We start from the raw sequence: 10,833 nt of genomic DNA on the forward strand, positions 1-10,833 counted from the left end.
GTAGTGCCAAAAACGCCATTTGCGTCTGTTCACTCTGTCCCCTTCTTTTAGTGCTGTTATTCTGGGCAGTGGGTCTTATAAATAACTAATAAAGACCAAAGCTATGACGCATTCATCTTAATGCTAGGTGGCATCAGGGACAGGTGCGCTGGCTTATTCCTACCTTTTGTACGACAGCGCAATTAATCTGCTTTGTGCCAAGTTAAGAGCATAAAGTATGCTGTGGAAGGAGACAAATGAAAAACCAAAAGGGAAAGTCATGAATTTTACAGTGAACTCAAAGCGATGAGCACCTGACCTTGGCTACCTTTACATTTTCTTCTTCCTTTCTCTATTTTTTTTTGTGTTGAGCAGCACTTCCTTAAAAAGAGGAAAGAGACATGAGTGAAGTCGCCTGTTCCTGAAATAGAACATAAACGAGGATAGGCGATGCTTGTGTGTGCTTGAGAGGGGAAAGTGGGGAGATATTAGCCATATGTGATTCATTTACAACAGCATGCTTCAATTAATCTGGGCAGGGTGGCAGGCGCCAAGGTTGGGCCCCATGCCACCTGAGTGAGGGAGGAAGAGTGATCTGCTGCCCTGTGAGGGATGAGCAATGAAAGCAGATCCCTCTGAATCGATACGCCTGACATTATTGCTCACACCAACCTCATCCCCTCAACTTTCCTCCTCTCTTCCTCTGTGCCTCTTTGTTCTTTTCCTTCATGGGATTTAAAGACGAGGCCAATAAAGGCTGAACAAGGAGCTCTGATTCATCAGGCGTCCCAGAAGCACCCTGAGCGAAGCGGCAATTCTCATGTAGGCGTCCACCTAGAGACACCCGCAGGATGTTTTGTGAGACTGTTCTCTAACTGGGGCAGCATGCTGTGGCAGTAAGTGAAAGCACGGGGGGTGGGGGTGGGGGTGGGGGGACCCAAACTGGCGAGGGGCAAAAACCACAGTGACCAGATGGAACCGCAGATTGTTTTAAAGGGGCTACTGCCTCAGCAAAACCATATGGGGCAAAAATGCTATTTAGCGAAATCTCATTTATGTTTTTCACGACATGGTGAGCAGCACTGGAGGATCTTGTAAACAAAAGATAAAGTACTAAGGCTGTCAACACGTGATGGAAAAAGAAAACAGAAAAACACCCAGCAGCCTCATCTGCATCTGTGTATCTCCGGGGCATGTTGTTATGAGTTGTTTTATTTCAATTTGTGAGCAATATTCCAAAATAAGATCAAATGAACACTTGCCAGGCCTTAATACCATTAAGCATTAAGTTACAGTAAAGCTTGCCAAGGCTAATACTGTGATTGTTACTAGAATAAATCACCTGAAAATGTTTTTTTTTGGATGATGATGATGAATTAACCAGAGGGAAGAAGTGTATATTAAGGCATGGGATGAGAATATTAAATTACGACACTTGATAGGAAAAGACAAGCAATGGCATCAGTATGGCAAAGGATTAAACACTGTAGCTTAGCAGTGTTTGACAGTATCATTATATTTTTAGCTGTCTGTTTTGTAAGCTGTTTCACCTGGCTTCTGATGTAATCTGGATTTATCCAAATTCCTGCCTCATGCATCAGGGGGATTTTTCACACTGAAAGACAAGGGGAGGGCTGAAATAGATAATATGACGCTTTTCAAACAGCCAATGCAATGTATGCTTTCTCCCACACTGCAGGTTAAAATGTCTCTTTGCTTCCCGGGCAATTAAAACTTTCCATGAGGAATAACGATTGGCATAGTATTTAATCTCAAAGTGAAGACACAGGACTGTAGAAGTCGAGCGAAAACGCACAACCTTAATGCCTCATCCCCAGAGTGTGTGTGTGTGTGTGTGTGTGTGTGTGTGTGTGTATGTCTTGGTTAATCTAACTCGCCAAATTAAATAAAAATGATGATAATAATAAAGACGATAACAATAATGATGGCCTCTTTATTTCCTTCCCCGTTAAGTAAATAAGGTTTAGAATTATAATTACGTACATGAAAATACATTAAATGCACTATATTGTAATTATCTCTAATTAAAATCTAGTAATTAATACGTGTCTCAGGTCATGTGAGTGTAAATTGTTGTGAGACAGTCTGCACTCGGCGCTAATTTGAAATCATGCAATAATAAATCAGCTGCAGGGGGAGGCTGTCAGAAAGAAAAAGGTTCAGGGGACCGTGGTGTTTTGGTGTTTCAGGGCTTAGTTAATTAGTTGGAGGGGAAAGCCAAAGAGAAACACAGATTGTCATTCAAGCACAGGCTCAGCCTTTAAACAGCTGTCCACGGCTGTAAGGTCCTGATTAAATCAAGGTGGCCCGAGAGAACTGTGCAGGGTTACAACATTCTTTTTCAGTTTGGCATATATCACACTGTGTATTTCTTAATTTGTTGTCTCTCTCTTGTTTGTCTTCACCTATAATGTATGTATAATGTAAAGCGCTGGCTCATATGAAGAATTATGTAAGAAATAAATGAAGGGGATCGAAACATGCACTTTAATCTTCTTTAAATTAAATTAATTGGAATATCCTCAGAAAACAAATAAATAAAACAAGGTTAAATGAGGAACATTTGATATTCTCTAAATTCACAAGGCATGTAGCACTATAAACTATGTGTCATTAAATTAGCCAAAATGCCCTCAGGACAATCTTGATAAAGATTCCATATTAAATACTTGCATATGTCTTTACAGTAAAACATATATACTTGTGGCGATTAATAATTAGTTTCTTGTTTTTTAACAAAATATCCTACAACAGGAGATCCTGACCTGTTTTGGTTGTGTCCAGTGATCTGCAGTATTGCACTTCCATAAAGTTGGGGGACTCGTAACAGATAGATTTTTTAAAATAACGGTGAAAATTGAAGCAGCTGAAGCGAAGACCTGACTTTCGGTCTGTAGTATGGGTCAAACGCCAAACACTGGATCCTCCATTTCCTATCATACAACTTAACTGCGTCTTCCATTAGACCTTCCCGGCCTGCTAAATGCCCACATCCAAAGATTGTAATGCTAGCTGTCTCTTATAATTTGTAGTTTCCAAGCTGAGATAAGTCTGATGACATCACATGCTACAACTTTGGAAAGTTTTAAGATTTTCTACAACTGTAGTTACACTCTTCATGACGAAAAAACTCAACATTCTGTGTAAAATTTTTAATATTTCATATTCCACTAGGCACGGATCAGTATGTGGTATTTGCAGTTCATTAAATTGGTATCATGGATCATAATCCTTATTTTACACAATATACAATCTTAATAAACATTCCATGTTAAATACTTGCACATGTCATGTTTGTTTTTATTTTTATCATCTTATTTATTATTGGTATTGTTTTGGCCATTCTGATGAAATGTATGGATTTCAACAAGATAGCCTGGAGCAGTGGTTCTCCACTTTTTTCTTTTTTTTTTGCTTGTGAACCCTCGACACAAAGCGCCGCCTACTTGCGACCCCAGAGTCCACGCCAGTGAGATAGATTTTTGTTTCACACTGTTTCATTGGAACAATTTCCAACCCTGAAGAGGTGAAATAGTCAAAAGTTTAAAAGAAATAACAGGAAAGATTAGAGAAAACTCAGAAAAATACATTTTGTGTGATGGAACTAAAGCTTATTCAGAAGTAAATGTAAACATTATTTCCTGGTTAGCTGAATAATGTGCAGCTCAAGACAGCGTGGCTTCTCCACAATGCTAACTATCATGACCTTTGTGATTAAATAAGTGTAATGCTCTTGTCTGAGGCACTGTGATAACTGTTAATGTTTTATTTTGAGATCTTCAGTCTTTCGTGGCCCACACCTCACTCCCCCATTTTGAAGATGTTACAGAGTCTGGCAGGATGGATTAAACATATCTACTTATCTTGCTCACATGTGTCTCTGAGCGTGTGATAAGACGTCTGTGTCATTCCAGTAGTCATCACTGATCCACTGTTATGCGCACTGAATCAGGGTCTGGGTAAAGGTTTGTTTAGTGACTCATGGATCTACAGTATTTGTACAGTTTAGCCTGGGAGGCAGGAGCCCCCTTCCACCCACCCAGAAGACTTCCTCTTTGCTCAACTCAGGAGGGGAAATTTAGCCCAGATGTGACTTCAAACAAAAGAAAAGCTGCAGGGATTGGAGGTGGGATCAGGCCCATCTTTCGCGTGACCCCAAGACCTGCTCTTTCCTGGCATCTGTCTATTTTTCTCCTCTTCTGTTCTTTCTCTGATGATCTCTTGTAAGTTGCTGTCTCGAGGGTCCTTTTACTTTTACTCCTAAACAGCACAGCTGTTTTTTAACAAATGTGCTGTGTCCTTCTTATGTATAAAACGATAAGGAACCCTGTTTCACAGCACATTTTCACCAAATAAGGTGAAATATATTGATTTGTTGAAGTTCTAATACTAAAAACAACCATGCATAAAGTGCTTCACAGGTTTTGGAGATAACGCAGCTAAGTAAAAAAAAAAAAGCAATCTTTTTTCTAATCTCTTGCATAATTACACAGAAAGAAACATTTGGCATTTTTGTATTTGAAAGACATATCTTGGGGACCGGCGATGTTCTCAGTTCTCAGTCACAACTTCAATTTACATTTGCAGCTGATGCTGATGGGGATGTCATTAGTTATAGTCATTAGTTTCGTGGTAATCTATCCAGTAGTTGTTAAGACATGTCACCATAAAACACAAATGTCAACCTGCTGGTGGCACTAGAGTCAGATGATCACCCAAATCTGTGGGCTTCATCTTCTGGCGATGATGATTGGCTGTACATTCCAGAAATTCCATCTAAATTCCATCTTAATTTAGCTGTGACTAAAATCAGGTGCAACACAAAGCTTTTTTATGGTGAAACAGATGGGATATGACGGATTCTGGAAATACAGCTGTAACTGCTGTTAAACGTGTTGAATGTCACAAAAAGAATAAACCTGAAAGGCAAAGGAAGGCCAACCCTATATTATGTTTTATTACTTTTATTATTATTAGTGTTATTATTCCTACTGTTAATGTTATAACTGAATACTGTCCCGCCTCCACTTGCTGCTCTTTTCTTCTGTGCTTTTTAGAGATTGCCCGGTATTCGATTTTCGGCTTAGCTCTGACTGAAATGTGTTGGTAATACATGAAAAGCACAATTTAGGGCCACGCTTGACCATGACATACTGCTACGAATGTACTGAACATCAAAAACTGGAGATGTAAAAGAAAGTAAGACCTTCCGAGGGTGGATTGCTCCTTTAAGCTATATTATCTTCCAGAGCAGAGAGCAGCACATGTCAGCACAAAATGGCCACCACTTATCTCAACAATTACACGTTGCTAAGCAGTTGTCTGAGGTATTAAATCTTAGGAGCACAAGGATGACACGGCAGCCACATGTCAGAAACAGAAGTAATCCACAATCCTCTCTTCATGTCCTCTTTAGAGCGATTTTAAAGCTCCCCACCTCTTTTCTTCTTTCTCTTTCCCCCCACTATGTTCCCCTCTCACTCTGTTCCTCTCTTTCCCCCATCCCTCCCTCAGCAGAACTACAGGGGCTTGCTTGTTGTCAAGTCAGTGTTTTTACAGCCTGGCATTAGCACAGGGCAGCATTCACTCAGCACACTACGTCCACTTTGCCTGCCCTATAATTCACATGCTCACGTGAGAGCGCGCTGCCTTCGTTCCTGCTCATGAAATGTCCCTGATTGAGGATCGGTGGCCTTTTGACAGCCCAAGAGAACGTTTTGCTCTTCTTATAAAAGCAACTTTAAGCCTTACAGGTACATATTTTCTAAATTTTAAATGCCACATCTAGCACCCCATGTGACATTAGGAAGGCTCAGATGGAGCCGTGCTGTATTGACTTTTCTTACATGACAGCCAGTGGTTGTTTTTTTAACTTTTACATGGAAGAAAGGTGGAGAGGTAAATGTTGTTTACCTTCTAATTAGAGGGCTACATTTAATCATTTGGGAAATACCATGTCCTCTTACAAAGTGTTTATTTGGTATTTGTTGTGTGTGCTGTATATAATGTTTTTCAGTATATGTCAATCATGATGTTTGCACAGAAACAGAGCAATAAAAAAAGCCAGAAATGGAAGAAAAAAGGAATTTTGGTCTAGAGGGTGAGTTGGTGCAATCCTCTGGCGCCCTTGTCTCCTCTCAGCTCTCTCTTTGAGTAAAATATACAGTACGTTGTTGGCTAACTAGCTTCCTCGGTTGTGAAAATGTTCCATTCTCTTCTGGGAGCCCTGCTGTGACATTAGATGCATGTAGATTGCTAATCGACAGGAGTAAACATAATTACATTGCCTTAGAAATTAATGAACGCATTGATCGCCCACTCTAAACATTATCAGCATATTTCTCTTTAAGCCACTGGAATCTCAAGGGAAGGGCCTGATTACATCATGGCTTCAGCGAGTTGCGATATTACCGTGGCTTCCCACAGTAAGTTCTTTCAAAGATCTTGCCAATTCTTGTGGGGAGGTATTTAAACACTGATGTTGTTGGCACCTTTGAAGTGCCTTTCAGTGTCCAGATGTAAATTCATGCAGGGAGAAATGGGATAAGCTAATGATGTCTCCGGGGACTAGAATGAATATATATCCAAGGGATAAACATATCAACATATCTGAGTGGGCTTTACCCCCCAACCCAACCAACCCACCCTCCTTTAACACTGTTTGCGGCCTGAACAGGAGCAGATGGACAGAGCAGGCTTTGATGTGCTCTGGGGTCATGTGTATCTGTAGTTTTATCAAGGTACACAAGCGTGCAGAGTAAATATGCCACACCAAAATCCTGGGAACATCTCTGGGCAAGGCAGAGTAGGGGGATTTCCACTTGGAGATTCAGATGAGGGTGTAGACTGAAATATTTCTCTGCACTGGTGCAATATAGACCTTAAATATACACAATATATCCTCTCCAAATGCAAGGCTACCAGAAGAAGGCATAATACAGATGTTTAATGTTTTCACTTACAGAAGCTTTATTTACATGTTTAACCTTGTTTAAATCTGATGCAATCAATATGATAAAGCTATTTTACATCTCAGGTTTTTGCTTGATAACAATGACCAAAATGAAATTAACATGCCAGACAAAAGAAGGGAGCATATTTGCCCGTAACCCCTCTTAAACTCATTTAAGTGTCTGTCATTTTATCCCCATTTGCGTGCCAGAAAGAGACATCCCATAATGCGGCACTGACCAAGAATAGAGCGCACTACTGCAAAACATGTCCATCAAGGAGAAAATAAAAATAGGCAGTTTCCTCTAAATTCACTCAATCAATAATTCATGCCATACACAGAAGCTTGATTTATGAAGGAATTAAATGTTGTGGACTGGGCCTCGCAACGGCCGTCCATCTCGGGGACGTGGCAGCCAAAATTAAACATGAAAGGCAAATACTGAGAACAACCAAATCATCTCATGGAGAGTTGACATATTAGAAGACTTCAGTGGCACACGGGCTGGGCGGCCTGATCTGTAAAAAATGACGTTGGTGATTTGAGCAGGAGACACAGAATTGTTGCAGTATATAATGAGTCACAGTATATACAGGTATTTACTTTAGAAATGGGTCACCAGAAGTCAAAGGGCTCCATAAATACTAAATACAAAGTTTGTGACTCCTGTGTGCCTTTCTGACCCTGGCTTTGGGTTTCACCTAACATGGAAAACACAGAACATGACAGTTTTAGTTTTAAGTCAAACTGAAATTGTAATTCTCCTCTCTTTTGGCACTAATTTATATTTCCTTTCCTTTGGGATTAAATAAATAGTACTGATACTGCGGCTATGCTAGCCTACATAATTTAAAAATATTTCAAAAGAGGATAAAACTGTTTTGGGCATATTTGTGCTTCAATACTCTGGGTGGGCATGTCCCATGGCAACGATGACATCCATTTGATAACCAGCACTGCTAGGAGGCAGGCTGTCAGAATCCATGTTGTGCTAGCAGGTATATAGCCTATAGCCCGCGAACATTGATATAATATATGTTTTTCCTCTTTTTCCAACATGCCCAAGTAATGTGGAGTCTTAGCTGTCTGTCACTTTCCAACATTAAACATTTGGGAGGAATATATTGTGCTTTTAAGATTGTAATTCACTTGGAAAGTGGGAACTATGGCAAGGGAGTAGACGCTACCTTTGTAACGTTAGCCACATGACATTGTCAATTGGTACCACAAGTGCATGTCCTCAAGGAACACTAAAGTAGGAGGCACTGTCACTGCAATAAATATATCAAATAAAACCAAAAATGTAGCTCTTTTTTTTCTACTCTTTTTTGGTAATTTTGTTAACAAACACGAAAGATATAGCCTACCGATATCTCAGTGAAGTGAGTTTTAAAGTGAGTAAGACTACATAGTGAACAGCAGCAACAGTGGCCACAAGTGACAATGACAGCAGCACAAGTAAAATAAAAGTCAAAGTCAGCATGTTGATTTGATAATGCAAGTTATACAGCAATATCTATGTAAGTTAATAATCTATCTAAGTTTACTAACATTTGCCAACCTAAACTAATGGTCATTCCAGTCGGCCTAACCTCAGAGTATAGTGAATTGGGCAAGGGTGTGTTATATGAGTTAAACCTTATATTTGGTTGTGTTATTTCTTCTTTTAAAAGTGATTTCTCACTTTACTTTATAGTGTGTGTGTGTGTGTGTGTGTGTGTGTGTGTGTGTGTGTGTGTTTAAATATTTTATTGGTGGCCGAAGTTTTTAGTTGTGTAAAAGAATGAGCGCGCGCGCATGGAGGTAGGGAAAGAGTTCAACTAGATGCAGGCAAATGCGCCTGTGCGCGCGCGCGGATGTGCTCAGCAGTGCACTGCTGAATCAGTACAGCGCGAGGAAGCAATGTTGTCAGATGAAATTGCCTTGGCTGTGTCTAAATGCTTCAAATCACTAGAAGTAAGCACGGGAAGTGAAAAGACGAGGCTGTGCTTTTTACTCGGTGCTAAGCAGTTGTAATTAAAAAGATTCCCGAAAAGAAATAGGACCAGTGGTCTTTAAATCTCACCGCAGGCCTGCAAATATTCCAGCAACACTATGGCCAATAAGGCCCTTCAGGTATGTGTTATTGAGAATGTGACTTCAGGACGAATTTTCTGGATTTGGTGATTAAAATGCAAATGAAAGCTCAGACATTGTCGCATGGTGCGGTAGGTCAGGAAAATAGCATGTAGGGATGAAGTGTGTTGAGGGACAAACTATTTTCTGCAGAGTGAGGGCAGCAGGGAGGATCTGTGGCTTAAAGCCATCACGGAGCTGCTTGGAGGAGATGCATTCTTTATTCTGAGGAGGGGAGGAGGGACAGGAGGGAAGAGAGAGAGGAAGAGAGAGAGAGAGATAGGGAGAGAGAGGTGAGCAGAGCACACACGTCGCACTATCAACTGAATCCATCTAAGAAAACAAGTCGCATGGAGTCCGGGTCTGAGCTGCGTAGACACTAAAGGCAAGTTTGAGCTCCACTAAACAGCGCACCGGACGGACGCAGCTGGCCGTCATGGCCCGTGGCGGATCAGGCGGCAGACACTTCGGCGAGTGCGTCCTCACCGTTCGGGCAGAGTGTGGAAGGGGGGAAGTGGGCTCTGCGATCACCCTGCCGCCGCTTTCTTCAACGCGCTGCAGACGGTGTTGAGTTAAAGCGGAGGAGCTCCGTTGTGAAGCACAAAAAAAGTGGTGGACAGCGGTGCGGACGGACGCGCAGCCACAACCGGGGGGACCCATGCAGGGAAATATGCTGTTCCGTAGACTCACCGGGTTCACGCTGCTGATCGGAACCGACTCGCACCAGCGTTACCGAACGGACCTTTACGCACGGTCATACAGCAGGACCGCATGAAGGACAGAGGCTCAAAGAAAGGGGAAAAGTTGAACGCGGTAGCGGGGTGTGTAATGGATAAAGGCTCGCCAAAGGTACAGTGGCTGTTTCTCAATACCACAGGACATAGTTGGACAAAAATGTAGAGGAAATTTGCAGGCCTAAGTTGTGTACCAATCGACTACTTTTCAAATAAAAGTCCTAATTAAATTTACAATCGGCTATGTGAACGTTTTCATAACCAAGCCTCTATAAAAACAGATCCACAATTCTATTTTCACCTCTGTAACTTATAGCCCCGAGCACCTTGGAAGCAAAGATAGTCATAAGGTGACATTAATTCACGTATTCACAGTGTCTTTACAACATGAATTATCATTTTTTTGGACAATTTTTCTGTAAATGTTTCATCGAGTTAAAGATCAGCAAAGCGCACCGCTCCACATTTTTCCATTTTCACCCCGGAGAAAACCTGACTTCTTTTTATTTATTTATTTGGGGGGGGGTAGTTCTCTCAATGCACTGCACGGTTTTCAATTCCCCTTTGAAATAATTCATTCAAATGAACACCGCTCACTGGGCAGGCTTTGAAGTATACCCGATCCGCCTCTTATCGCCTCTTAAATACCCGATCCATTTTAAACTTTTAATTGCGTTTCTGTCGCTAAATCCAGTTCTAATCGGATTGTCGTGGGCACATATCACAGTGTTCATCTGGCGGTGAGAAACTGTGCTCCCTCGGCTGGAAATTAAATTAACAAAAACAAAAAAAAAAGAAAAGTAAATTCTTCCCCTCCGTGATCTATCCATGTCCACTATTTATCAGGTCTGTCAAGTAAAGACCAACTTGATATCCTGCTTCTTTTTAAGGTTGTTATTTGTTGACATTTTATTTATGCAGCTATAATAATCTTGATGCTGATGCCTTCTGCTGTTGATTCTGCTGCTGTGGCAGCACATTTTATCACCTCATGTGGTTGCTTATATCCCCCCATGCTTATTTGATTAAATT

At 41.1% G+C, this 10,833-nt stretch overlaps 1 protein-coding gene across 2 annotated transcripts in view; it reads left to right on the top strand.

The window, feature by feature from the left end:
- flrt2 (fibronectin leucine rich transmembrane protein 2) overlaps nucleotides 1–10,833 on the top strand; it is a 40,863-nt gene that overhangs the window by 22,452 nt on the left and 7,578 nt on the right. The window contains exon 1 of one of the 2 annotated variants that reach the window (XM_038726400.1): nucleotides 9,300–9,916. The exons of the other annotated variant lie outside the window; for it this stretch is intronic. The gene's annotated coding sequence lies outside the window, so the exon portion shown is untranslated. Of the gene's footprint in view, nucleotides 1–9,299; nucleotides 9,917–10,833 lie in introns of those variants that run through there. 2 annotated transcript variants of the gene reach the window in all.

The sequence above is a fragment of the Micropterus salmoides genome, unplaced genomic scaffold (assembly GCF_014851395.1).
Source record: "Micropterus salmoides isolate LMB-PRFRI ecotype aquatic unplaced genomic scaffold, ASM1485139v1 Ms_hic_scaffold_18, whole genome shotgun sequence".
Lineage (NCBI taxonomy): Eukaryota > Metazoa > Chordata > Actinopteri > Centrarchiformes > Centrarchidae > Micropterus > Micropterus salmoides.